Source organism: Ailuropoda melanoleuca, chromosome 2 (genome assembly GCF_002007445.2).
Source record: "Ailuropoda melanoleuca isolate Jingjing chromosome 2, ASM200744v2, whole genome shotgun sequence".
NCBI classification, from domain to species: domain Eukaryota; kingdom Metazoa; phylum Chordata; class Mammalia; order Carnivora; family Ursidae; genus Ailuropoda; species Ailuropoda melanoleuca.
In genome coordinates this window covers 149,139,716-149,165,924 of record NC_048219.1, presented here as the reverse complement: position 1 = coordinate 149,165,924, position 26,209 = coordinate 149,139,716, and the positions used below count along the sequence as shown (strand labels likewise).

Below are 26,209 nucleotides of genomic sequence, written 5' to 3'. Positions count from 1 at the left end.
TTCAAGAACCTTTCTTTATTTGCCAGGTATTGTTTGAACATTAAAAAATAAAATCAAGTGACGCAAGTAGCTTTTCTGTAGCTGTATTGTTTGCAGAAGCTGTGACTGGATAAGTTCCAGTAATACCTTTAGGATGGGCCCAGGAATAAGTAAAAAAGCAATGTGTATTTTAGTAGAAATTTATAGGAAAAAAAATCACATGATTTCATAGCTTTAACTAACCTTAGGAATCAGAGCCTAGCTCCTCTTTTACAGTGAAAAACATTTAAGGCCAAAGGAGGTCAAATGACCTGCCCAAGCTCACCAAACTAATTATTGCCAAAGCTAGAACCAGAAGTCAAATATCGTTCTTGTTCCCAGTGCCCTGCTCATTTTATAAGCCATACTGCCTTCACTTGAATTCATAAAACTCCCAAATGCCATTTTAGCTGCGATATGTTCTAAAACTCTTTTTTTTTCTGTGTAAACCAATGTGGTTACAACATGCAAGTAGTATCTGAGACTTTTTTTTTTAATTTTTAAAAAGATTTTATTTATCTGTTTGAGAGAGAGAGGGCAAGTGGGGGGGGAGGTTTGAGGAAGAGGGAGAAGCAGACTCCCTACAGGGAGGGAGCCCAACATGGGGCTAGATCCCAGGACCCAAAGATCATGACCTCAGCAGAAGGCAGACACTTACTGAGCCACCTAGGCACCCCAAATCCAAGACATTCTGAAATTAACATTTTCTACTATTCCAAACTGAGTCTTGGTAAGCAAAGATTTAATCAAGTATTTAATAACCAGTGTTTAAAACAAATTAGATCAGTTGAACAACTCCTCTGATTTTATCTGCCTGATGTTCGGTTTCACAGGCTAAAAACTAGAAAATATTCTATCTTTCCCATAAGGACTTTTACATGGTTTCAATGATTAATACAATTCACGTTTAAGAATGAATATTTTTTTGAGTACACATCTTTTTATAATGAGACAGTCTAGATAACATTAGCTCAAAAGTTTTTGTTAGGGAAAGCCTGTTAGTATTTTCTCCCTCTCTGTCTCTGTCCTTGATAAGTAAAATAGGTCCTTAAAAACATTAAAAATGTGACTTTAAAAAAAAACAAAACCTGTGCTGTTTAAACTGTGGCTATTACTATCTCATCTCTTGTACAAAAGATGCTTTTTGCTAATAGCAGGAACAGTATCTGATGAGGGTTTGTTTGGTTTTCATTAGTATTTGCAGTTCAGTTTTCATTTTGTTTTTCACAAGGCCATTTGGTATCAGCTCAAACTAACGTTTAACAACACCTTAGCCAAACAACCCAAAGTTGATCTGATATACATTACACACGTATACACATACACACACCAGTCCTTTTGCAAATGTTGGATACCTGTAGATAAAAGAAAATGGTCACCAGACACTCTTGAAGGTCCATCTCTCGGGCCTATCTAAACAGAGGGAAGACCCATATAAGTATTATAATTCAATAACAGAGAAGACCATTTAAAGTAAGAGCTATTTTATTTTCTAATTATTTTTTAGGACTCCTAAGGTTTTCTGCAATTCAATGCTAGGTGGTGATGAGGTTATGCAAGCCAAGAGAACAGGCAGAGGAGTCTAAGTAGCCAGGTAGATTTTGGCAGATACCATAGTTTGAGAGCTTCAGGAAGGCCATGGGAGGTAGACACAAGTCTGGGAGGGGCACAAGGTTTTTATATTTTAGGCTGGAGTCCAGGGAAGTCAGGTAAGGCCAAGCACAGCTGGCAAAGGCCATCGTTCTAGGTAACCAAGGCCCAGAGTCCAGGAAGTCAGAGCAAATTGGAAAGAAAAATTCTGGAGAACAGGTAACACTTTGTTCTTTCTGCTCTGTGTGGCCATGACAGGCCCCTGTTGTTGATTGTTACCAGAAAGAGGTCAAAAGTCAGCCTGGGAATTCTGGCTCTCACTGAAGCAGAGGAACCAGGATCACTCGGTGCAGATTTTTGCCATTTTAGGTCATAGATGACTGATTTCTCTATTTCGAACTTTGCTGGTAATCTTGAAAGGAGGCTACTGACTATATATACCTATTATATTCTCTATACACGTTAAAGCTAACAAGATTTAAATTTGTGATACATACAAATATTATGAGGGAATAGAAATAATAAAATGTCAGTTGTTGGTAGTGAATCCATCATTTCACAAGCTGTGTTATCATGTGTAAGTCATATAACCTCGTTGATTGGCATTTTATTTGCCTGTAACAGCAGATTTAATGCCATACAACATACAACACTAATCCCTGGGCTTGATATAAATTACTTCCATTAATTCACTTATTCTTTTGTCAGCCAACAAAAACTTACTGAGGACACTACTATGGGCCATTCTGGATTCTAGGTTCTGGAAACAGGGTGGTGAGCCAATGAGATGTTCTTGTCCCCAAGGAGCTGGCACTCCTGCTTGTTCTTTTGTTTGTTTACATATGCCAATTACCCACTTTCTTCCTCACAAAGTAATAAAATGTTGGAGAACATGGTTGGGTAATAAGGAAACCCACAAACAGTTACAATGATCATGATCCAGGGTGTGGATCACTTAAAATATCAGTAAAATATCTTGACTCATCATGGATTCCAGCAAATGAGATCACAACAAATTAAATTTGCCACTTCGAGTTATCCAAGACTATTAAATGTAGTATAAAACCTGAGTAGTTCACATACATGTATTTGTAATATCTGCTCAAACACCTTATTTATTTTACTAAGAAATACTTAACTGCATCTTGTATTCCTTGATGGCTTCTCCTATTACCTACACTCAAGTCTTTGACTTCTTTACTTCCAAAACAGAGACACTAGCTGGAATGTTACCTTTTTAAAAAATTAAAAGCCACAATCACACATGAAAAGTAATTTTTTCTTATTTGTATGCTACATTCTCTTGATTATCTCCTTTCAAATATCAACTGTATCACAGAAGTAAATATAGTTAGGGCTTCAGTACTTTTTGTTCAAAAGGCTAAAGATTGAGCTTCAACTGTCTCATTGCCAAAGATAATTGGCATCTCACAGGTTAAAGGATTATAAAGTTTTAAGAAAAAACCCTTCCAAAATGCCCACAAGAAGAGCAAGGGCACTCAAGGGAAGAGATGTGAAACCACCAAGGAGGGTAAGAAACACCTAAATGAAGGAGGCATCCTCAGTCAGCCCCCTGCTAGGCTCTGCTCAGCAAGAGATAATGTTCTTATTTTCCCACAGTGCAGAGTAGCGTAGTAAGGAGTGAAATTAAGTTCATCCTTTAATACATAGATGAAGGAAACTTGACAGCTTCCCAGACCCTTCTGAGAGGGACTACAATCTCATTAATTTATAATTGGAATGATTTATTTGAAATATGTAGATATCCACAGTTTACTAATCACTGCAGTGCACCCAGTGACAAATGTGACATATTGCTCATTCTTTTAGATCATCCATAGAGTTATACCGCTGTCTTAGATAATGGATACATGATTGTATGTTAAATTTTCTGTATCTTTAAAAAATACATAGGCAACAGTGGTTGGCACACACACATATATACATACACACATACACACGTATAGGCAAGAGGTGCTTCTGTTCTCTGGGCCTGGGGCTTCAGAGAATCTCTCTGCACATCTTCTAACTATAGGTCTTTGCACAAGACTAAGAATTCAGGAACTGAAGGATTGTGCCCATCCAGAGCCAGAGTCATGCCTCCTTCTAGGCCTTCTCTGGTTACTCGGTAACCCAGAATTTCCCACCCAAATGGCCATGAGCCTGCTTCAGCTTCTAGCCCTAGGACTGTTTTCATGCATAGATTTTTCCATCTATATGAAACACCCCAAGGCCTAAAGGATCTCAAGCAGCAGGTGTTTGTAGCAGGGTCAGATATGGATATGTGGGTTCATCTAGCCTTGTGCATAATCTGGAGATCTCTTGCCTTGTCTTCAGACCTTTCATCTTGTGGGATGGAGCTGGGAATGGGAAGAGAAGGGAGGCTGGGCCGTGGGTCTTCAAGCAGACTCTCCCAGGATTTCCACTTTTTAAACATGAAACTCCAAGGTTTCAAACCATTTTAAATTTGAACTTTGCCTGAAGGTATATTTTTTAAGATAGGAGGATAGAACACACTTTATTTACAGCTACTTACCACAATTTATAATTTGATATGTTGTATGTGGGCCTCTATTTATACTCTTTTTCAAATCCCACAAATATTAGGGAAGGGACTGTATGTATTTATTAAATAGAGTTAATTTTCCCTAGCATTTCTTGTATATGAATTTCCAAGAGGATGGCAAAAGATCCCTAAATTTTATAAGGTGTGCTTCAGACTGTGATTTCATACTAAGTCCACGTTACCTTGTATTGCTTTTCCCAACATGTCTCAGCAAAACATTATACAACCTGATTAAACAAAGCCTCTTTCCCACACAACTCCACCTTCCTTACTTGGCAGATTTAATCTGGTAACACCCTTTAAAGACCATCATTCCAGCCACATTTAAAAGAAATAGCCATTAGAACTCAATATAACTTTTTTTTTTAAAGGTTGTATTCTATTTCTGACCACAGGGCAGGTAAAACCAAAGAAAAAATATCCATAAAGGAATAATACACTTTAAACTTTTCTTTCCACTCTTCATCTCCTAATATTTTTTTAAAACCAAAGCCACACAAACTAAACAAACAGGATTAAAAAACTAAAATAGAAACAAAGTTGAACACCATGGGATCATTCTGAATATTTATCTCTCTAATACTTCTAAGCCATAATAATGTAATAATACATTAGTAAATATTTATTAAGAATTCTCTACAACCCTAGGATATGCTCCTAGGTGATGGCAGTCTAGGGATGTATGTATAATAGAGTGTGCAAAATAAGACATAAGAAATGCTAGGCGAGAGAAAAAGGTTTTAATGTGAGTTCAGGGGCAAGAAGGATTATTTTACCTTAGGCAGTGGGTAGGAATTGAATATATTTTGTGAAAAGGCTAAAGGGCATTCCCTGATTGCTTTTTAATTTAATTTAGAGCCTTCTAGAATATTACAAGTTTCAATATTGAAGGTATTAAAGCATTTTGCTTTCATATATCCAGTCTACTTAAGATTTGTAAACTGCCTAAGGTAATCTGAAGCAGAGGTCACAAAAATGGGCAAGGAAGAATAGAGTAAGTTTGGGGCACTGATTTTCAGGGCATTACTCTTGAAAAGGGATGACTTTTTAAGAAAAGTATTGGCTGTAAAATGCATTAAAATTTTCATGGCAAATATATCTTCTTTGGATATCGATATTTAGTGGGAACATAATATATAGGCAACAACTGATTTTCTAACATTAACTCCAATGAATCGTTGAATTACCCTAGTTATATGTGGCTTTAGTGATGGACTGACCCATGATACACACCCAGTGTGTCATAGCCGATGACGCTTAAGGGGGGCTGTTCATAAGCCGTACAGATTCCTTAACATACAGCTCCTTGGACTTGAGTCATCCCAGTGGCATTCATTACATTCTGGATTGTCAGAATGCAAACATGTTATCATAAATTACTAAGGCCTGACTAACTATCTTTAACTGCTCAAACCATTGTCAAGTCCCTAGTGAAAGCTCTGAACCACAAATGTGGCCCAACAAATTATGATTTGGGAAACATCACCACAGGCATTCAGTTAAGTTTGTTGAATTGAAATGAATTTGCAACATCAGAAATAGTGCTTCAGCAGTCTGCAAAATGTAATGTAGGAAAATTTTTGTTTCGTTTGTTGTTTTTTCCTTAGTCTTAAATTTATCTAATTTTGAAACATTATCCAAACTGAATCTTCTTAGGTATGGCATAAGGTACAATCCTTGATGGCAAATTATTTTTAGAAAAGAAAGTATGGTGAAAGTGAGATATGTACAGAAATAATGCTGTTTTCACTAGAAATACAGAGGGGCAGGGAAAATTCGAGCTCAGCCCAGCATGTTCCCCCTCAGGTCACTTGCATTTGCTATTCCTACTGAGTGGAATAATGTTGCCTAGTCATCTGCATAGATAGCTCCTTGCAACTTTCCAGGTCTGTCTAAACGTTGCTTTAATCAGAGACCTCTGACCATTCTTTATAAACTAGCAACCCCTTTACATATCACTTTCTCTCTCTTTCTCTGCTTATACTTTTAATTTTTTAATATGCTTTTAATTTAATGTTCTAAACATGTATCAACAGCTCACATGTTATTTATCTGCATGTGTACTTTTTTTTTTTTGCTTTTTCTCCCTAAAATATGTTCCTTGAGAACAAGGACTATGTTTTGCTCATTACTATATTCCCAGCATTATATCCATGGCACATAGTATAGTAGGTACTCAATAAATTTTTCTTGAAATGAATGAATAATTGCTAGCTCTTTGTAGGTCAGGTTTAATTACTTGTAACAGTTCTCATTCATTTTAACCTTAAATATAGCAAATGATGTGTTGACTTTGGGAAAGAAATACATCTAGGGGCGCCTGGGTGGCACAGCGGTTAAGTGTCTGCCTTCGGCTCAGGGCGTGATCCCGGCATTATGGGATCGAGCCCCACATCAGGCTCTTCAGCTATGAGCCTGCTTCTTCCTCTCCCACTCCCCCTGCTTGTGTTCCTTCTCTCGCTGGCTGTCTCTATCTCTGTCGAATAAATAAATAAAATCTTTAAAAAAAAAATACATCTAGATACCTGAAATATTCAACAGAACAAAACTCACAATTATTCAGAAGCAAGAAGAGATGTACAGTGTATATAAATCTATAGAACCAAATACTGCTACCTGAAGCTTCTCAGGGTTGAATTTGCTTACTAGATACTCAGTGACAGATAGGTAATGTAACTGCTAACTTAAAAGCTTCCTAGGTATGGTTTAAAAGCATAGGTAATTTCATGGGGCGCCTGGGTGGCACTGCGGTTAAGCGTCTGCCTTCGGCTCAGGGCGTGATCCCGGCGTTGTGGGATCGAGCCCCATATCAGGCTCCTCCGCTGTGAGCCTGCTTCTTCCTCTCCCACTCCCTCTGCTTGTGTTCCCTCTCTCGCTGGCTGTCTCTATCTCTGTCGCATAAATAAATAAAATCTTTAAAAAATAAAATAAAATAAAATAAAAAAAAATAAAAGCATAGGTAATTTCAATGAATGGTGCTAGGATAACTGGATATCTCATTAAAAAGAATAAAATTAGATACCTACCTCACACCATCTGCAAAAATTAATTCAAAATGTGTTCTAGACCTACAGCTAAAAGCTAAAATTATAAAACACTTGGAAGATAACATAAAAGTAAACCTTTGTCACCTTGGGTTAGACAGTATTATCTTGGATACAATTTCAAAACAATAAGAAAATTGGACTTCCTCAAACTTAAAAAATGTTGTACTTCACAAGAAACCAACAAACAAACAAAAAAAAACCAGACAACCAGTAGAATGGGAGAAAATATTTATAAATTTTATATCTTACAAACAATTTATATCCAGAATATATAAAGAACTGAATAATAACTGAATAATAAACATAATAAAATAAAATATAAAATAATAAAAAAACTGAATAATAAAAAGACAATTAATACAATTAAAAATGGGCAAAGGAAATGAACAGATATATCTCCAAAGAAGATATACAATAACCACATGAAAAGGTGATCAACAGCATTAGTGATTAGGGAAAGGGAAATCAAACCCACAATGAGAGACTACTTCACATCCACTAGTATGGCAATAACAAGTGTTGGTGAAGATATGGAGAAATTGAAATCCTAATACATTACTGATGGGAATATAAACTGGTATAGCCACTTTTTTTATAATAATTTTTTATTATGTTATGTTAGTCACCATACAGTACATCCTTAGTTTTTGATGTAATGTTCCATGATTCATTATTTGTGTATAACACCCAGTGCTCCATGCAATATGTGCCCTCCTTAATACCCATCTCTGGCCTATCCCAGTCCCCCACCTCCCTCCCCTCTGAAGCCCTCAGTTTGTTTCCCAGAGTCCATTGTCTCTCATGGTTCATTCCCCCTTCTGTTTACCCCCCCCTTCATTCTTCCCTTCCTTCTCCTACCGATCTTCCTCCTATTTCTTATGTTCCATAAATGAGTGAAACCATATGATAATTGTCTTTCTCCACTTGACTTATTTCACTTAGCATAATCTCCTCCAGTCCCGTCCATGTTGCTGCAAATGTTAGGTAATCATTCTTTCTGATGGCTGAGTAATATTCCATTGTATATATGGACCACAGCTTCTTAATCCAGTCATCTGTTGAGGGGCATCTTGGCTCCTTCCAGAGTTTAGCTATTGTGGACAATGCTGCTATGAACATTGGGGTTAATGGCCCTTCTCTTCACTACATCTGTATCTTTGGGGTAAATACCCAGTAGTGCAATTGCTAGGTTATAGGGTAGCTCTATTTTTAACTTTTTAAGGTACCTCCACACTGTTTTCCAAAGTGGCTGTACCAGCTTGCATTCTCACCAACAGTGTAAGAGGGATCCCCTTTCTCCACATCCTCTCCAACATTTCTTGTTTCCTGTCTTGTCAATTTTTGCCATTCTAACTGGTGTAAGGTGATATCTCAATGTGGTTTTGATTTGAATTCCCTGATGGCTAATAATTTTGAACATTTTTTCATGTGTCTGTTAGCCATTTGTATGTCTTCATTGGAAAAGTGTCTGTTCATATCTTCTGCCCATTTTTTGATTTGATTATTTGTTTCTCGTGTATTGTGTTTGAAAAGTTCTTTGTAGATCTTGGATACCAGTCTTTTATCTGTAGTGTCATTTGCACATATCTTCTCCCATTCCATGGGCTGCCACTTTTGAAACAGTTTGGCAGTTCCGCAAAATGTTAAGCATAGAATTACCATATGACCCAGCAATTCCACAACAAGATATATACCCAAGAAAACTAAAAATGTGTATTCACACAAAAACTTGTATGCCAATATTCATAGCAGCATTATTCATGATAGACAAAAAGTAGAAATAACCCAAATGTTCATCAACTGAAGAATAGATAAACAGTGGTGGTACATCCACATAATGGAATACTATTCAGAAATAAAAAGGAATGAAGTAATATAAGATTCGTACTACAACATGCATGAATCTTGAAAACATTATGCTAGGTGAAAGAAGCCAGTCACAAAAGGTCACATAGTGTGATTCCACATGTATGAAAAATCCAGAATACACAAATCTACAGAACCAGAAAATAGATTATGTATTACCTGCTGGTTTGGGGGAATGGGAATGGGAAATGACTGCTGATACACAGGGTTTGTTTTGGGATGATGAAAATGCTTAAAAATTAGACAGTGCTGATGGTTGCACAACCGAGAGTAGCTAAAAATTACTCAACCATACACTTTAAATGGGTGAATTTTATGGCATGTAAGTTATATTTAAATAAAGCCCAAAAAACCCCAACAACATAAGTATGAAGCATAGCTATATTGCAAAATATCGCCCTAAGTTGTGCTACACAATTGGGTCGCGCAGAGTAGCAGGAAACCCATGCCTGAGAGGTGCAGATCATACAAAGGCAATGGAATTCTTCCCTTCAAGGCCACTTCTCTTCATAGGCAGAGTAAGAGCCTGGAGTTAAGAGGAGCTCAAAGGCCCATTTGCTCAAGTTTTCTCCCCAGCTTGTTGCTTCAGGATCTGAAATGCCTTTTATAGGTCATCTTGTGGAATAAGTCATGAAGGACCTTATTAAAATAGAAACATTGTATGTGCAAATGCATAGTACATTAACTTATTAACACTCATAAGAATAAGCTTATGAACTTACTTAACCAAGCATTTCAGTAAGGCCCTAAAGGAATGAAATGTTAATTAAAATTGAAGGGAAGAGAAAAAGATTTGGTACCTGGCACACTGCCTAAAGCACTGATTTTAGAAATAAAATCTGAGAAACAAAAATGTGGGATGGCACTGAAGATTAATATTTTTGTATATCATTTACCCACATTGCTTTACCTTTCCTACCATGTAAATAAACTCTGGCCACATAGGCTAGACTTAGACCATTTTATTCTTTTGTTCTTTAAGCTTTAGTAGGCAAGTGGTAAATCTAGGATTATAAATTATAATCCTTGGCAGTGAAAAGCCACTGAAGTGTTTTGAAGAAAGGGAGTGTCATGATCAAGTGTTTTAGAAATATCATTCTGGCTGCAATGTGGAGAACAGATTTGTGGAAACAAGACTGAATGTAGGGACATGGTGTAGGGACCAACAACCCACCAAGATGCTATGAAGATTACTTCAAAGTGAAAACATCTGCAGAAAGAAATCTTTTTTTTTTTTAAGGGACTTAGCAGATGTCATTAAGATTACTCATTATCTGACTTTATTTTTTCTTTTTTCTTTTTTAATTTATTGGACAGAGAGAGACAGCGAGAGATGGAACACAAGCAAGGAGAGTGTGAGAGGGAGAACCAGGCTTCCTGCTGAGCAGGAGCTCGATGCGGAGCTTGATCCCAGGACCCTGGGATCATGACCTTAGCTGAAGGCAGACGCTTCATGGCTGAGCCACCCAGGAGCCCCTGCAGAAAGAAATCTTATCTGCACTACCCTTATATGACTAGAGCAGGGCTTTACGAGAGTCAGTTACCACAAATCTCCTCTCCAGGGAAGTCTTGAGTCAGCGAGACAACTGGCCTTGGGCACTAGGGCATTCCAAAAAATTGTGTAAGTCTCATCAGAACCTTCCACCTTTTGAAGCCCTAAACTCACCTGCCTTTATTAAGCTGGTAGATAAACTCTTACTTCTACCAGTTCAGGGAATCACTTCTTATAAGTTGCTCCCACATGCATGTGAAAATAAATTTTTCTCCTGTTAATCTATTATCAATTAATTCATAGAACCCTAATCACATGGACCTAAATTGATAGAGGATAATGTTTCCTCCCAACAATCAGTTAGGAGACTATTGCACTAATCTGGTAAAAAAAAAACAAAAACAAAAACAAAACCCCAAAAAACCAAAAAAACCCCACCAATATTGGTTTGAATTAGGGTAGCAGCAGAGCGAAGAGAGGTGTTTTAAATAGAATCAACAGGGTCACCTGGGTGGCTCAGTCGTTAAGCATCTGCCTTCGGCTCAGGGTGTGATCTCAGAGTCCTGGAATCGAGCCCCACATCAGGCTTCTCCGCTGAGAGCCTGCTTCTTCCTCTCCCACTCCCCCTGGTTGTGTTCCCTCTCTTGCTGGCTGTCTCTCTCTCTCTGTCAAATGAATAAATAAAATCTTAAAAAAAAAATAGAATCAACAGGTTTTAGGATTTGGTTACGGTCAGGAGGGAATAGGGATAATATGGGAACGAATCCCAGGTTTCTTCCCAAGGCCCTTCAAAACTGAATACTTTGCTGGCTGAATAGCCTTCAAAATGAAGAATGTGCTGTAAAACCTGTATGTGGGTGCATGGGCAGATAACTCAAAAGCAGGTGACACAATTCCTCATGGAAAAACTGCTTTGTTAAGCAAAAACATCTTGGTAAGCCATCATTGGCTTTGCATTTGGAGCTTGTCTAAAATGAGCTTAAAATTGGACAAAGCAAATACTGCCTGCGTAATAAAGTGAGAAGAATGTTTTGCTTCAGCAAGAGATGGATGAATCAAATGTTTGAAGACCAGGAAAAGTAGTGGGGGATAACAGGAAGTAGGGAAGATGGCCCAGGAAGCCATCAGGAGCAGGTCCTGAGCAGAAGTGTTGGCTAGTGGTGAGTATTGCCAGTGAATAGAGATGTCTCCTGTTCAGTGTGACATTATTTGCTTTGCTATGATGCCCTTGTATCTTAAGATATAACCCAAATCTTTAACCCCACTGCCTGGTATAAAAACATATGTGTTTCACCTTTGGGTCCATGCAGAATGGATGGAAGAGGATAGCTAGGGGGCATCTGGGTTACTCGGTCAGTTAAGTATCTGACTCTTGATATTGGCTCAGGTCATGATCTCGGAGTCATGGAATCCAGCCCCATGTTGGGCTCCATGCTTGGTGGACAGTCTGCTTGAGATTCTCTCTCTCCCTCTTCCTCTACCCTCTCCGCCCCCCCATGCTTACGTGCTCTCTCTCAAATAAATAAATCTTTAAAAAAAAAAAAAGTTAGGAGAGGAAGGATGTAAAAGGCATACTCTAGCAATAGTAGGAACTGAGAACAAGAAGTAAAGTAGGGAGGAGGTACCCCCTGACCTTCACCACATCTACTGGGAAGTGGGATGGGAGGTGGGGGTAGCAGCTGGGGAAAACAAGAAAATTAAATGTGCGACCAAGGTAGGGGCAAAAGCTGGGCCACTTCCTTCAACTATTGTAGGACAAGGCAACTCTGAGCAAACTGGATGACTAAGGCTACCAGGCAGCTAATACATGGATAAATACCTCAACGAGAACCTTTTAAATTGTCTTTTCAGAAATCTGACTTCTGAATTTCCTCATCCTTCATTTCTATGCAAAACTGAAAGTATTCCTCTATTTGTGGATGTAGGTTACATCGGATACACATCTAGTAGTTCAAAATATTAAAAGACCTATTATCTGTATCATGTACCGATTAGGTAGAAATGCTGAGTGTTGAAACACACTAAATACTATTGCCTGGAGTAGAAAACAATACTGGACAATTTTCAATCTTATGACTCTTCTTAGTACTTCAGCAAGGTATAGGTTTTTCTTTTCTTTTCTTTTTTCTTTTTTTTTTAGGTTTTTCTTAATTAGAACTTTTGAACTAATGAAAATGTCTAAATTCCAAGTGTAAAACGAATGCCTTCTTGCCTGGAATATATACTAAGTCAGTGAAATATATATTGAATGTCTTATCTAATGTTTTAAAGTCTGCTTTCTTATTGCTTGAATTATTTTCCAGAGAGGCTTCCTTGAAGCAGGACAATTTAGAAAATAAATGATGTACCTGGAAATTATCATCATGGTTAATCTTGTTAAAAATATGTTCTTCATTCATGATTTCCACAGAGGCTTTATTGTATTTACCAAGTTACTGGCTCTTACTGTGGTTACCACTGGGAATTCTAATGAAAAATAGATTTTCTCTTCCTATTGAGATCAATACAATCTGAAGTATATTCTTAATTTTCAAATAAGAGTAATAGAATATACCATGAAAACAAACTGGAAGATTGAGGGGTTTTTAAAGTTGAAAGCCACAGATGCTGTTTTGGAATGTCCCCTGAATTTGTATATTCTACCCAAAAAGGCATAAAATTATATCATATTGGATACATTTTTAAGCTTTGCATAATCAGACTTTATAGACTCTGTAGAAAATTTTAGATTTATCTATCTTTTCAGCAGTGATAGAAAAATATAAACTTGAGCATTGTAATTGGTTACCAGCTCTTCTTGGAGCTATTCTCTGTCCATGTACAATTATTTGCAGTAGTTAATAATGCTCCCTGGTGTCACTGAGCTAACCTAAACTTCATCAGCCTGACGTACTAAGGAGATGACAGTTAATGTATTACCTTTGAGAGATTTAATGTGTCACCAAGGCTGATTCTTAGCATCATCTAATAGAAAAGACATGCTCCTAGATCATTCACATGAAACCAAGTCTACATTAGCATAAATTTAGTAGGCTTTCCCCATACAACTTTTAAGTGAAACTCACTATCTCTAAGATTTGTGTGGCAGGAAATTTCTGCAATAGCTTCACAAAATGGGAAGTGGACAAAATGTTTGTTTATAGACATAAAAATCCAGGAAATGAAACATAACTAGTTCTTTTATATTAGCTTCTTTTCCCAGTTTGTTAATTACACTGTCTAACCAAAATTGGGTATTTTATTATTATCAGAACTTTCCAGTAGTTTTCTCATAGCCATAGTTCTTTCTGTCTGCCATTTGAGAAAATCTCAAAAACAGCAGTAGGAGGTTTATCAATAAAATATTCTCTTCTTTTCCCTACACTCAAAGCCATTGATAAAATTTGAGCTCTAAGAGAAAAAGATTCTATTTGTATGTATGGAAGGAAATCATTAAAAGTCAATTTTTTAGCAATATTTTCTTCCTGGAGTATATTCTAAGCTTTTTTTTTTTTTTTTTTTGGAGGATTTTAACAAAGTAGTGTTAGAAAAAAATATTGGGCATTTGCAGGAATAAACACAATATACCGCAAAAATATGGGGAAAAATAAAAAGTTATATTTTATTAATTAGAAGGAAAAAGTCAATATTAACTATTAACTTCAGTTAGCTGTTATTTCCTAAGAAACTAATTCATGATATGTTATTCAGTATTCTGTTTTAAAATAGAATAGCTTTCAAGTCTTGAAACTGGTCAAAAATGGAAAAAATAAAAGATCATAGCTTAGAATTTCTGTCTCCTCAGCTTCAAATACATAAGCTTTGGGTGAAACTTTACCCAAATTAATATACTTACTAAAGTTCTTGGTGACTGGCTTCAGCCATTTGCAGCATTTGTGGAGTGGGAGAAATGAGAAAAAATTCCTAACATGTTTCCCTCCCACTGTGCTTTCTTCATGCTAAAGGTCACAATTTTGCTTTATGATAGATTGCATTATAGAGTGTTAGAGCTAAAAGAGACCCTTTCAATAATCTAGATTCATGTTCTTGTTTAATACAGAAGAAACTGAGGCCCAGAGAATTTAAATGACTTGCCCAAGGATACAAAACTAAAAATAATGGGATAGGAGCTGGAAAATAGAGAGTGGAAAGTGTTTTCTCTGTTAATTGTTTTTTGTGGGTATTCGTTCAAATAGGTTAGCCTGATAAGAGATTAATTCAGGTAAGCCAGCTAAAAATACTTGTACTTGTTTCTCAATATAACAAGGATAGGGAGGAAAAAAATCACAGGAATGAAAGCACAGGAATGAAAAAGAGAAATGGCCCACAGAACAAGTGAGACACAGCATATGCGCTTTGGTTTTTAAGCCTTGGGCCAAAATCACACTTACGATCTTGGTAACCAAAAAGAATCTTGTTCCTGGAATGCTTGTAGAGACCTGAATTAATCATAAGCTTCTTAGAAAAGAATTTATCCTTTGTTTGATATTGCAATGATTCTTGATCAGAAAGGCAAGCAAGCCTCTTTTATTGTTAGAGGTCTCCTCATACTCTAGTTGCTGGTGTAACAAATCCCTGGGAAACCTTTGACTAAAGAACTGTGTATTTGAATGATTTTAGGATGGATTAGATGATCTCATGAGGTCTCTCCCTGCTCTATCATTCTTTCTCTATTGGTGCCAGGAAAACAAACCTCATATGCTTGTTTCAAGGAATTTGACTAGCTAACAATGATAGGCTTTCTAATTATAGACTTATTCAACTGGGAAAATAACTATAGAACGTTTATTTCAGAGTATTGCTAGAATCATTATTCTGAAAGGTTTAAATGAGGAGGACCCAAATGCCCATATCCAGGACAAAACAACTCAAATGAAGTCACTGGCTTTGGACCAAATATTTGGACGATTTGATAACTTAAGTGATGAGTCTAGCTTCTGGTTTTCCTTCTACTCAATTCCTTCCCCCATTCCCGACAGGTAAATCTGTTACTGCCTGTAGCCAAAGGATAAAAATTCCTTTCTAATCTTTCACAGGTAGGAGATGGACCAAAAGTTCTATTTGGTCCTTAATTAAAGTTTTCCATTTTGCTAAAAGATAAGAAAGAAGCACCCTACCTTTATTTCTAAAGTCTCTAGGAACAACTTTAGCTTCATATTATATTAAAATACAGCATTCAAAATAATATCTGGCATCTTCTTGACATTCCAGAGGCATACTTGAAATAAATGATGCCAACAGTAGCTAAAAATGGTGAAGGAAATTACAGAAGTATTTGACTATCATCCAAAAGATTCCAACAGAGGAAAATTTCCCTCCACCCCACAAGCATCTTAAGGCTTCGTACCAAAGAATGCTAAAGATTTTAACTGGCTGGCAAAATACATAGCAGGTGGCAAAATATTTTTGACTTGGTAGCTGAACGGTTTCTTTCTTCCTTTTTCTTTCTCTTTCTCTCTCTCTCTCTGTCTCACACACACAAACTTGACTATATTATAAGCAAAAATAGTAATTAGAAAACAACAAAAAAATCAGGAATAATTTATATATGATAGAATCCATTCTAGAAAACAGCAAGGTTCTTCAATCTTTCATAGCAAATAGAAACTCTTCCATCCTCAAACATTGGATTCTCTGGTCTCCCCTTTTGCCTCCCTGCCCTGTTGAAACACATGAACAACCTTTCATGTGTATTCTTATGAATCAACATGAAATTCGACAACGCTTTCCCTTCCTCATTTCAGATATGACTCATTGCTCTTGGTGTAATCCCCATGGACTAGAGAAGCTCTACTTTAAAGTAAGGAAACAAAAGAAGCACCTTTAATTCAAGCTGGTTTATCCAGAGAACTCTAATAGTTATTATTCACTGACCTCTTAAGTACAGCATTATAAAGCTAACTGAAGTGTCCTCTCTTCATCTTTCCCAGGGGAAACCGCTGTAGAAAAGCTGGAGAGGTAACCTGACTGATAAGTCTTAGACTTGAAGTTTATCAGCAGTTCTCCTGAAACCTCCATTCTCTCTAGGATGCTATTGGATTTTAGCTTTGGGAGCATTTTTTTTTACTTCCAAGATTTTGGATCATCTTCCCTCCACATCCTTCTAACTTTGTATACAAAAAGTAATAGATCTGAGCTACTTACAAGTCTTTCTAATTTAAAACTTGGCCCTTCTCTCTGCTGAGGGATAACCATTACCCCACCTCCCAGTCTCTCTCAGAAAGGGCTGCAGAGCGCAATTCACTTCAGAAATCTTAAATCATCTAGAAAACCTGTGGTCTTTCAAGCAATATTTAAATAAGAAGGAAAGAGGAATACGGCTCTAAGTAAAATTCTACTTACCCTTACTTGCAAATAGGAAAAAGTAAATAATAAGCTGAGGCCCCTTTACTTTTCCAAATCTTAGAAACATCTAGTCCCAAGAGAAACTGTTTCTTGGTTTAGAAGATGAGAAGAGTTGAAGTTAAACAATGATCTTTTTTTCCATTTCTTAAAAAAAAAAAAAAAAAAAAAAGGCCTGCAGAGGCAAATGCTCTGTTGGACAAATCGTTTCAGCAGATGTTCATTGTCCCAGGGAGAAAACAGTCTCTATTTTGCAGCTTAGCACTTGCAAATTTAGAAGCTTAAATATTTTTAACTTGAAATGGTCCATGTGGTATGAGTGAGATGTAAATATTACAATCATTTATATGAGTTACGTGGTTACTTTTTAACATGAACGTCTACAGAATGCTGAGGACTGTTGTTAGGTGATATGGTGATGCAACGATTATCGCCCATCTGTGCTTTCCAAGCTTCTCTAAGTTGTTATTCCCATTTACAGTGGCTCCCTGGAAGAATATTAATATTTATGTAACATTTATAGAGTACTTACGATGTACCAGGCACTCATAATTATCCTATGGGGTCAAATACTATTAGTGTGCCTATTTTAAAAAGTGTAAACTAAAGTTCACAAAGGTTAGGTAACTTAGCTAAGTCATAAGAAGTGGTGGCACTCACATGCAAATGTAGGCAGTTTGACTTTGGGACAGGAGTCATCAAACCTTTTCTCTAAAAGGCCAGGTAATAAATAAATATTTTAGGCTTTACAAGCCATAAAGGTCATTACAACAATTCAACTCTGTCTTTGCAGAACAAAAGCAGCCTAAGATAGTATTTAATGAGCGAGCGTGGTTTGTTCCCCCCCAAAATTTCATTTATGGTCACTGAAATTTGAATTTCATATAATTTTCATGTGTCACAAAGTATTATCCTTCTTTTGATTTTTATCAACTGTTTAAAAATGTTAAAACAGGGGCGCCTGGGTGGCTCAGTTGTTAAGTGTCTGCCTTCAGCCCAGGGCATGATCCCAGGACCCGCATTGGGCTCCCTGCTCCGCTGGGAGCCTGCTTCTTCCTCTCCCACTCCCCCTGCTTGTGTTCTCTCTCTGGCTGGCTGTCTCTCTCTCTGTCAAATAAATAAATAAAATCTTTTTTTAAAAAATGTTAAAACAGTTCTTACCCCATGAGCTGTACAAAAACACATAGCCGGCTGGATTTGGCCCACAGATTAGTTTGTTAACCCCTGCTCAAGGTTTTTACTGATTATACTATTTTTTTTAATAGTGTCTTTTTATAAGTTTTTTAACAGCTAGTGGAACTGCATTTACATTCTAGCATTATCAAATTATGGCAGACTTTTATCATATAAAATTATTTCTTGGGAAATAAGGGTTTTTTGTATTATATATATTTATATTTTACATTATATAGATATATAAAGTTGAATCATATGAAACTTGCCAATATTTAACTGTTTGACCTATAAAAGTAGCAATTTCATATGTTTCAACATAACATTTATAACTGTCTATTGCTATCAGAGGTAACACTTATTTTTATGAGCATTATGAAAGCATAGACTAGTGACTATGGGAATATTGTATAAATAAGCATCAAATCAAGTAGCACACTAGACAATCTTTAAAGTTCCTTTAGAATCTTTTCTATGAAATGAATTAGGATAGTCTAAGACTGACTGAAGTGATAAAGAAAGGGGAACGCTTACTGTTATGTAATTGCTCTGTGACAAGTACTAAACTGTGCTATCTCATTTGGTTTCCATAATGACACTGTGAGAGCGTATTTTTACTCAATTCATAGTTGAGGCAATCTAGGTTCTTGGAGACTAAGTAACTTGCCTGCGTCAGACCACTGATAGATGGCAAAGCCTGTCCTTGAACAAAGAAAAAAGACTCCTCTTTATTTTGCTCACACAACAAAGGCAATTTCACTGCCATCTGTCAGTACCACTAAGACTTTTAAGATAAGATTCAGTTTTTTCCTCAAATTCAATGCTAGAAAACTAGTTATAAGCCATAGTATTAGAATTTCTCTCATTTTTCAGTAAACTCCAGAAAATACACTTACATAATTTAAAAACACTTTTCGTAGCCACATCTATATCATTTCTTCAGAATTTCTTACACAAATAACTCCTTAGTTAAGTAAGATCTCAATTTATATTTAAATGAAAGAGAAGAAGAAGGAGAAATCACAGCTTTTGATAAACATAATTTTTTAAAGATTTATTTATTTGAGAAAGAGAGGAAAAGAGAGCATAAGCAGGGGGAGGGACAGAAGGAGAGAGAGTGAATCCTCAAGCAGACTTCCTTCTGAGCTCTGGGGGGACCTGAGGACCCCAGAATTGTTACCTGAGCCAAAATCAAGAGTCCGACACTTAAAGGACTGAGCCACCCAGGCACCCCAGTAAATATCTTAATAAGTTAAATGATTACTTAAAAACTGATAGGTTTACAAAATCTGAGAGTTTTAGAGCATCAAATCCTTTTTTTCACACATTAGTATAACATTTTAAGTCCTGCATATCCTAAGAAAATAATTTTTCACATACTAAGAAAACAAGCATTAGGGAGGGAAAGAAACTATAAAGTAAAATCAAAAGAAATATTGAGATAAGAATATTAACATTGTATTGCATTGCTTCATTTATGCTTCTCATTCCCTATCTAAAGAAGAAACCAAGAATCTCATCAATGACCACTGAGGAATAAACTATAAAACACGTAAGGAATTCCAAAGGATTCACGAGAAGAAAAGAATTATTCCAGTCACACTTATACTGGAAAGGTACATTACTGCTTTTTTTCTTTTCTCCTGTTTTTCTTTCCTTTCCTTTCCTTTCCTTTCCTTTCCTTTCCTTTCCTTTCCTTTCCTTTCACCATTTTTGTTGGCGTAGCGAATAAAATAAACTTCAAGCGTGACTGGCCTCTTTCCTCTCACAATTTCCCATCTTTATTTTTATGTCTTTTTTCCCCTAAATGCCAGATTGACTATTCTCTTAACATTATTTCAACTCATCAAATATTCTATTTTCCTTCATTCAAAATTTACTTCAAAGTCACTGTTCTCTGGAATGTACACCAAGCAAGTTAAAAATAGAGACACTTGCCAGAAAGTGAAGTTTAGAAATTAATGAAATGGTTCTTCATAGTTTCCAAGAAACAGAGGGTTTACATGCAAAAAAAAAAAAAAAAAAAAGTATGAACAAGCTCTTGCAACCATTTATAATGCACCAAATTCTGCTACTGTTGTTTTGTTTTTTAACATAGAATAGACCAAGATCAAAGATGGTTGAAAGAAAAGAGCATTTGAGATCTTCTGATCTGGTATAACATAGTCACTATAAAAGTAGGGTTGGTATCTTATTCACTACTGAATTTCAACATAAAACTGTTTCTGGAACATGATAGGTGCTCAATAAATATCTATAGGTTAAATGGATTTTTGTTGAAGAGTGACTTTGGACATAAAATCAGGAACACAGCAATTAAACAGAAGATATTATTGTCTTGCCTTAATTAATCCTTCCTTATCCATGAGTAGAAGCAATGAGGGAAATATTCCACAAGTCATAAAAACATAGCACTGTTTAGTAATGTGGATAGAACATAGGCTTAAAGATAATGTGACCATTGTCATTTTGGTACCAGTAATAATGAAGGAAAAGGAAAGTGGACAATCCAGTCAGATCATGATTTCTAGGCTTTACACTTCTAAGAGTTGCTTAAAATCATATTACAGTTGAAGGGTTAAAAAATCTCAATTTTAACAAAAACTAAGGACAAAAGAGTACCTTATCTAAGCAAGGTAAAGTTTAGTGCTGATTATGTATGAACACTAGGACAATTAAAATTACTAAAATATTTTGAATGTGTCTTCTCCATTTTGAAAACAATTTTCTAATATTATAAAGAGACCATTTTTAGGTAAGAAGAGAATATACTCCTTATACTTTATATATTATTACTTTACATATTATTCTGAATTCCTAAAGTTAAGCAAATTTCATATCAAAGGTGTTTGGGGAAATTAGTAATCAAAAGCACAATGTGTTTAGGAATTCTTGAAATCATGTTTAACAGTAGTATTATGAAATAAATAATCCCAGTTTTCAAAAAATTTTTAAAAAGTGTTAAAAAAATTGATAAGCTGATTAATAAAATCCCTGAAATATTTCTAGAACATGAAAGAAATGCTAAGTGTCTGCAGTAGAAGAAATGACTGCCAAAATCCTTCTTGAGTTCACTATAAATGAGATATGTCAAATTAATCTCATACTTGGCTAGGTTTCTTGAATTGTCATCAGGGTAACTAGAAATACAATGTATCTTGACTGTTATGAAGTGTTTGTCAAATAGTCAGGCTGTTTATACTCTTGTGGACAAACTGGAAGAGCATGGCTGGTTGCTAATATGATTTATTTCCCCTACACCATCAGCTAGCCATTCTCCCCACCTTCACACCTTCACCCAATACTTTTGGGAATCTCTAGGAGTCCACAAAATAAAGTTTCAAAGCCATTAGATTCACTAATCAATAAATGACCTTAAATGCCTATCATTTTGTGGTATTTCAGTTACTGTGATATACAAACTACCATTTAATTCAGTGCCTTCTCAATTTAAGGTTGAACAAAATTTTATAGACTGATTTCCATCCCAACATAGATGAACATCATTTTTTTTGCAAAACTCTTAATCCACAGAGAAGTAAATCAACATCAGTTAATATTTGCTTAATTTAAAAAATACCATTCAGAAATAAAGTCAAGATTTTTTGTTATACTGTTAAATGTTTTCTTTACAGTTACTTTATTAATATCACAATCACTCTGTTATACTGACAAATGGCGTTCTAGATGTGAGATGAAATCTGCCTGTAAGATACTCTGTCTGACTTTTGCTCCACTCCACCCATCCCACATACTCACCTGTCACCTTGCTTCAGTAATTGCAAAAAAAGACTGAGCAAAAACTTCACCAGTACAGATTTTTTAAGCAACATGGTACCAATAATATCAAAAGTATATTTTCAGGGCACAGAGCACTATCTGACAAGGCAAAGAAAGGAATGTAAACTAGAATGGAACTGTTTAATTACGTCTTACCTGAAAACAAAAGCAATTCCAACAAAAAATGGTAATAAATCACACCAAATATACATAACTTCAAACTATGCATTTATTTAAAGGGCTGCTTTAATTTCACTACTATATAAATTAAAAAATAGAGTGTAATGAAAATTGTGATAGCTGATAATACTGTGACTCTTTATTTTAGTTAATTAAAATATGTATAGGAATTCAAGAAAGGAGACTCCATTTTGGTAAGTTAAAAATAAATGGATGGATTGCATGTCATATTTAACGATCACTTCATCGACATTATTCCACATAATAATTTCATTGCCAGAGTATTGGTTCACTTGTGGAAAACCCAAATCATATTATCAGGTAAAGGCATGCTACAAGGATTTCTTTCCAGCATCAACTAGGGTTCATATTACACAGGTCACATTTATACTCAGGTGTCTTCAAACTCTGAACAAATGGAAACTTACTTAATGAGACAACAAATATTTGACCTGACTTGTATCCATTTTGATGATCTTCCTTTTAAAGGAAATATATTCTCAGGAAACACAGAACCATGGGAGAGATGAAAGAAAGGATTAATAACAGCACTCAACTTTGCAAATTTGCCAATCAACCTGTTTTCAACATATAGTCCATATGAACTCTGAAGTTTTAAGTGTAAATTCATGGGATTACAGAGTTCAACCTAATCTATGAAAGTGTGAATTCCTCAAGAATGGGAGGATGATTTGACCCAAGAAACTTCACTCCCAGAGTCCTTTTCCAGCACTTGTCCCACATTATTACCCACGTGAGCACTATATTGGTGAGCCTGGGAGCAAGTGACTTTGAATCAAGAAATGTGATTTTCCTTCCTGAGGAAGAAGGATGACTTTTTTGTTTGTATCAAACCTATTAGTAGTAGTATTAAGTATAAGGAATCTGACTTTATCTTCATCTTTAAGACAAAACTATGAAGAAAATAGGCAACAGAAAGGGGATAATGAAAATATATGTGGTTTTAAGAGATGAGTAAGCAAGTTAAAAAGAAAATCAACAAGTCTTCCTTTTAAGTTAGCAAGTATAAAGCCCATTTCTCAGTTGGAACAAGTCAAACAAGATTTGGAATCTTTTCTCGAAACAGAAATAATGATATTCGCTACCATAGCAATGATTTTATTACTTCAACCCTAAACACACTCACAACTTCTTGGTTTACATGGATTTACTACTCTGAAATCAAGAAGAAACCAACTCAAGAGCCAGTCTTACAGCTGTCTGTTATTATCTCTACCTTTCTTTTCTCAGAAGCTTCAGCTGGAAGAAAATCAACTTCGCATGATTTTACATGAAAGTATCCCAAGTATCAAAAATCATCATTTTAGATCCACTCATTCATTCAACATAAAAGCATTTAAATGATTTAGGAAAAGTGAAGCATTAGGAATAAGGTAGAACTTTCAAATCCAAATCTTACCTGTTCAATTGAAATGGAACAACACCCCTGAAAGCCTTCTTGATTTGTGCTCCTCTCCTCAAGGGACAACTAAATCACGGCAGCCTATATTCTTAAACCCTCAAAGAAAAATCAGGAAGCTTGATCTGTGCACATAATGGCCTGCATAATGTAAGAAAGCACCGTTTCTTGGCAACTAGAAAACAATCCTTTTCAATTAACTCACAGCGATTGGCCCACATTTGTTGTTAAGCACAGAGTAAAGAAAATGTTTTAAGAACTCAAAAGAACTTGGTAATAGCTCACCAAGAAAGTCAGATCAGTTTGTTCATTTTGAAAAGCATTTTTAATTAATTGCCCATTCTAACTGCCTAACCCTCTCCTAAGACCTTTTATTGACATACCTGTCTCACTTCCTTGTTGCATATTATCTACTTAAAACCCCAATCCTGAATAGTTGTATCTGCTGTTGCAGAAACACAATGAAAACTGGAAAGATAGCTCTAGCAAAGTGGTGGCAGGTAATATTATCCTGCTCTTGTTCATTTTGTATGCCATGTTTTCTTTCTAAAATGCCGGCTTCAGTGTAGCCCCAATGCTCATTAGGGTACATAATTCAAAGCAGTTGTATGTTATATTCTCCTAGCTGTTAAAGACCACCTCCAGCAGGCGTAAATTTTAAGTGATATATAAGAAGTGCAGCTGGGCTAGATTGATTTTGTGCTACAGTAAGTGTTTTGAAGGGGCTCATATATACTTATGAGAATTTGGACAATCTTCTTAGGGCCCTGTGCATTCTTCCATACGTATTGGAAATTTCGTGTATCAGAAGAAATCCATATATGGGACCCCTATGTAAGAATGTCTGTTCAAAAAAGCAAGTGTTTGGGTGCTTAAGTGGCTCAGTTGATTAAATGTCCAACTCTTGATTTCCACTCAGGTTATGATCTCAGGATCTTGAGATTGAGCCCCGTGTTGGGCTCTGCACTGGGCATGGAGTGTGCTTAAGATTGTTTCTCTCCCTTGCCCTCTGCCACTCCCTTCCTAAAAAAAAAAAAAAAGGCAAGTGGTGAGGAAAATACAAGTTACACACAGATAATTTTTGCTGTTAAACTTTGCCATTACAAATAGCAAAGGTTTAACTATCTGTATGATTATATTTCCCAAATGAGAAGATGGCTAAAGATGGGTAATTTCCAAATCCAACCAAAGCCAAATTGCTTGAATTTTGTCTTTATCCCCCTTTCACTTTTCCAGGATTGACCAAGAGTATATATCATAGTGTTTAACTTCAACAGCTCTTTTATTTTCTTTTTTCTCCTTTTATCATCCAAATCTCTCTAAAATGTATCTATCTCGTCTTGCTATCATTAACAGACAATTCTTTTTAGGTATTATTTTTGAACTATATCCTTTTGGAGGCATTATCTTTGCATAAAGCACTTTGTCTGTTGGTGGGAATTTGAGGGAGTGTTGTATACTGTTGAAGGTGATGTATTCAGGCAGACCTCCTGGCACCTTCAGATCATACTCCTGACAGCTCTGTACACTTTCCATGGATAGAATGGGCTGGGATAATTTTACAAGTGGTTCCTCAGCTTTAGTACTAACTCTTCCGCTTGCTAGCTCTATGACCTTAGGCAGATTTGTTAAACACTTTGTGTCTCAGTTCTCTCATCTGTCAAATGAATTTAATAGCATTTACATTGTAGGATTGTTGTGAGGATTGACCAAGATTACAGATGTAAAGGTTCTTGAAACAGTGGCCCGGAGATGGTAAGTGCTCCAAGGTTGGTTATGTTATTAACATCCTTGTTGTTGTTATTAGTATTCCTGAACTAAATGATTTCCAAGGTCCTTTTCAGTGTTAGGATTTCAAAAATCCTACATCATTCTTATGTTAAAATTTGAAGTAATGTAAAAAAAAGTTTCTTGAGCCATTTAATATAAAACTATTTTTTCCTTTTTAATAGATTAATCCTCATTTACTATCTAATATGTCTAATATTTAGAACTGTTGTATGCCTTTTCACTAATACACACATTTATTTAAAAAGTGGGATGTTTCTTTATCTGTATTAAAAATGCACTTATATTAAATACATTGACTTAGTTTAACCAAAGGCATAAACAGAAATTCTGCAAGAATTTTTCAAGACATTTTATTACATGCAATACAATTATTAAAAGATTCACAAGCCTTTCTTCTTATATTCCTAAAATGTATGGACCATTTGCTTCAGTGTTTGGCATTCCTTTGGATGTATTTTTAACCAGCAGCTTCAAATACTAATATTTGAGAGGAAGTGTATGCTTTTGAGTATTTGCTGGAAACACAGTCCTGCAAGAGTGGGCCATAAAGACTCCACCTGATCCTCTCCAGTTTGAAAGGCAAGTTTAACCTGTGGTAAATCCATTATGCAGCTCCCTCAATCAAAATACCTTGCCCGCTCTCTGCTAGGAAAAAATGGAAAATTCATTAAGAGGCCAAATGAACCAGCCTTCCTTAGAGGGATTGGATTCAGCTACACAGGTAGGTATTTACTATTATCTGCTCTGTACATGACAGTGCATCCCTTGTTTTTTATTTCTGACAGTCTTGTTTGCCTCAGTATCTTGAAATAGCAAATTTTGGCACAGGGGAAATTAACCTATGAAATCTGCAAACAAAAACCAAAACAAAACAAAAAACCCTGGAAGGACAATATTTGTTTAAAAGTGCTGAACTATGGAGATTGTAACACAAATACTCTATAAAATATCAATCTGGTGTCTCT

The 26,209-nt window shown here is 35.9% G+C and overlaps 2 long non-coding RNA genes across 4 annotated transcripts in view; one reads left to right on the top strand and one right to left on the bottom strand.

Moving 5' to 3' along the window:
* Positions 1-17,290, bottom strand: part of LOC117801109 — a 39,233-nt gene extending 21,943 nt beyond the window's left edge. The window contains exon 1 of one of the 2 annotated variants that reach the window (XR_004623520.1): positions 16,901-17,290. This is a non-coding gene — a long non-coding RNA (uncharacterized LOC117801109). Of the gene's footprint in view, positions 1-11,086; positions 11,126-16,900 lie in introns of those variants that run through there. The other variant, XR_004623521.1, reaches the window with a different exon arrangement.
* The window catches only part of LOC109490086, a 44,144-nt gene extending 18,178 nt beyond the window's left edge, over positions 1-25,966 (top strand). For both annotated transcript variants that reach the window (XR_002143293.1, XR_004623518.1), the window contains exons 3-5: positions 19,575-19,689; positions 25,145-25,208; positions 25,894-25,966. This is a non-coding gene — a long non-coding RNA (uncharacterized LOC109490086). The remainder of the gene's footprint in view (positions 1-19,574; positions 19,690-25,144; positions 25,209-25,893) is intronic.
* The last annotated feature ends 243 nt before the right edge of the window (positions 25,967-26,209 follow it).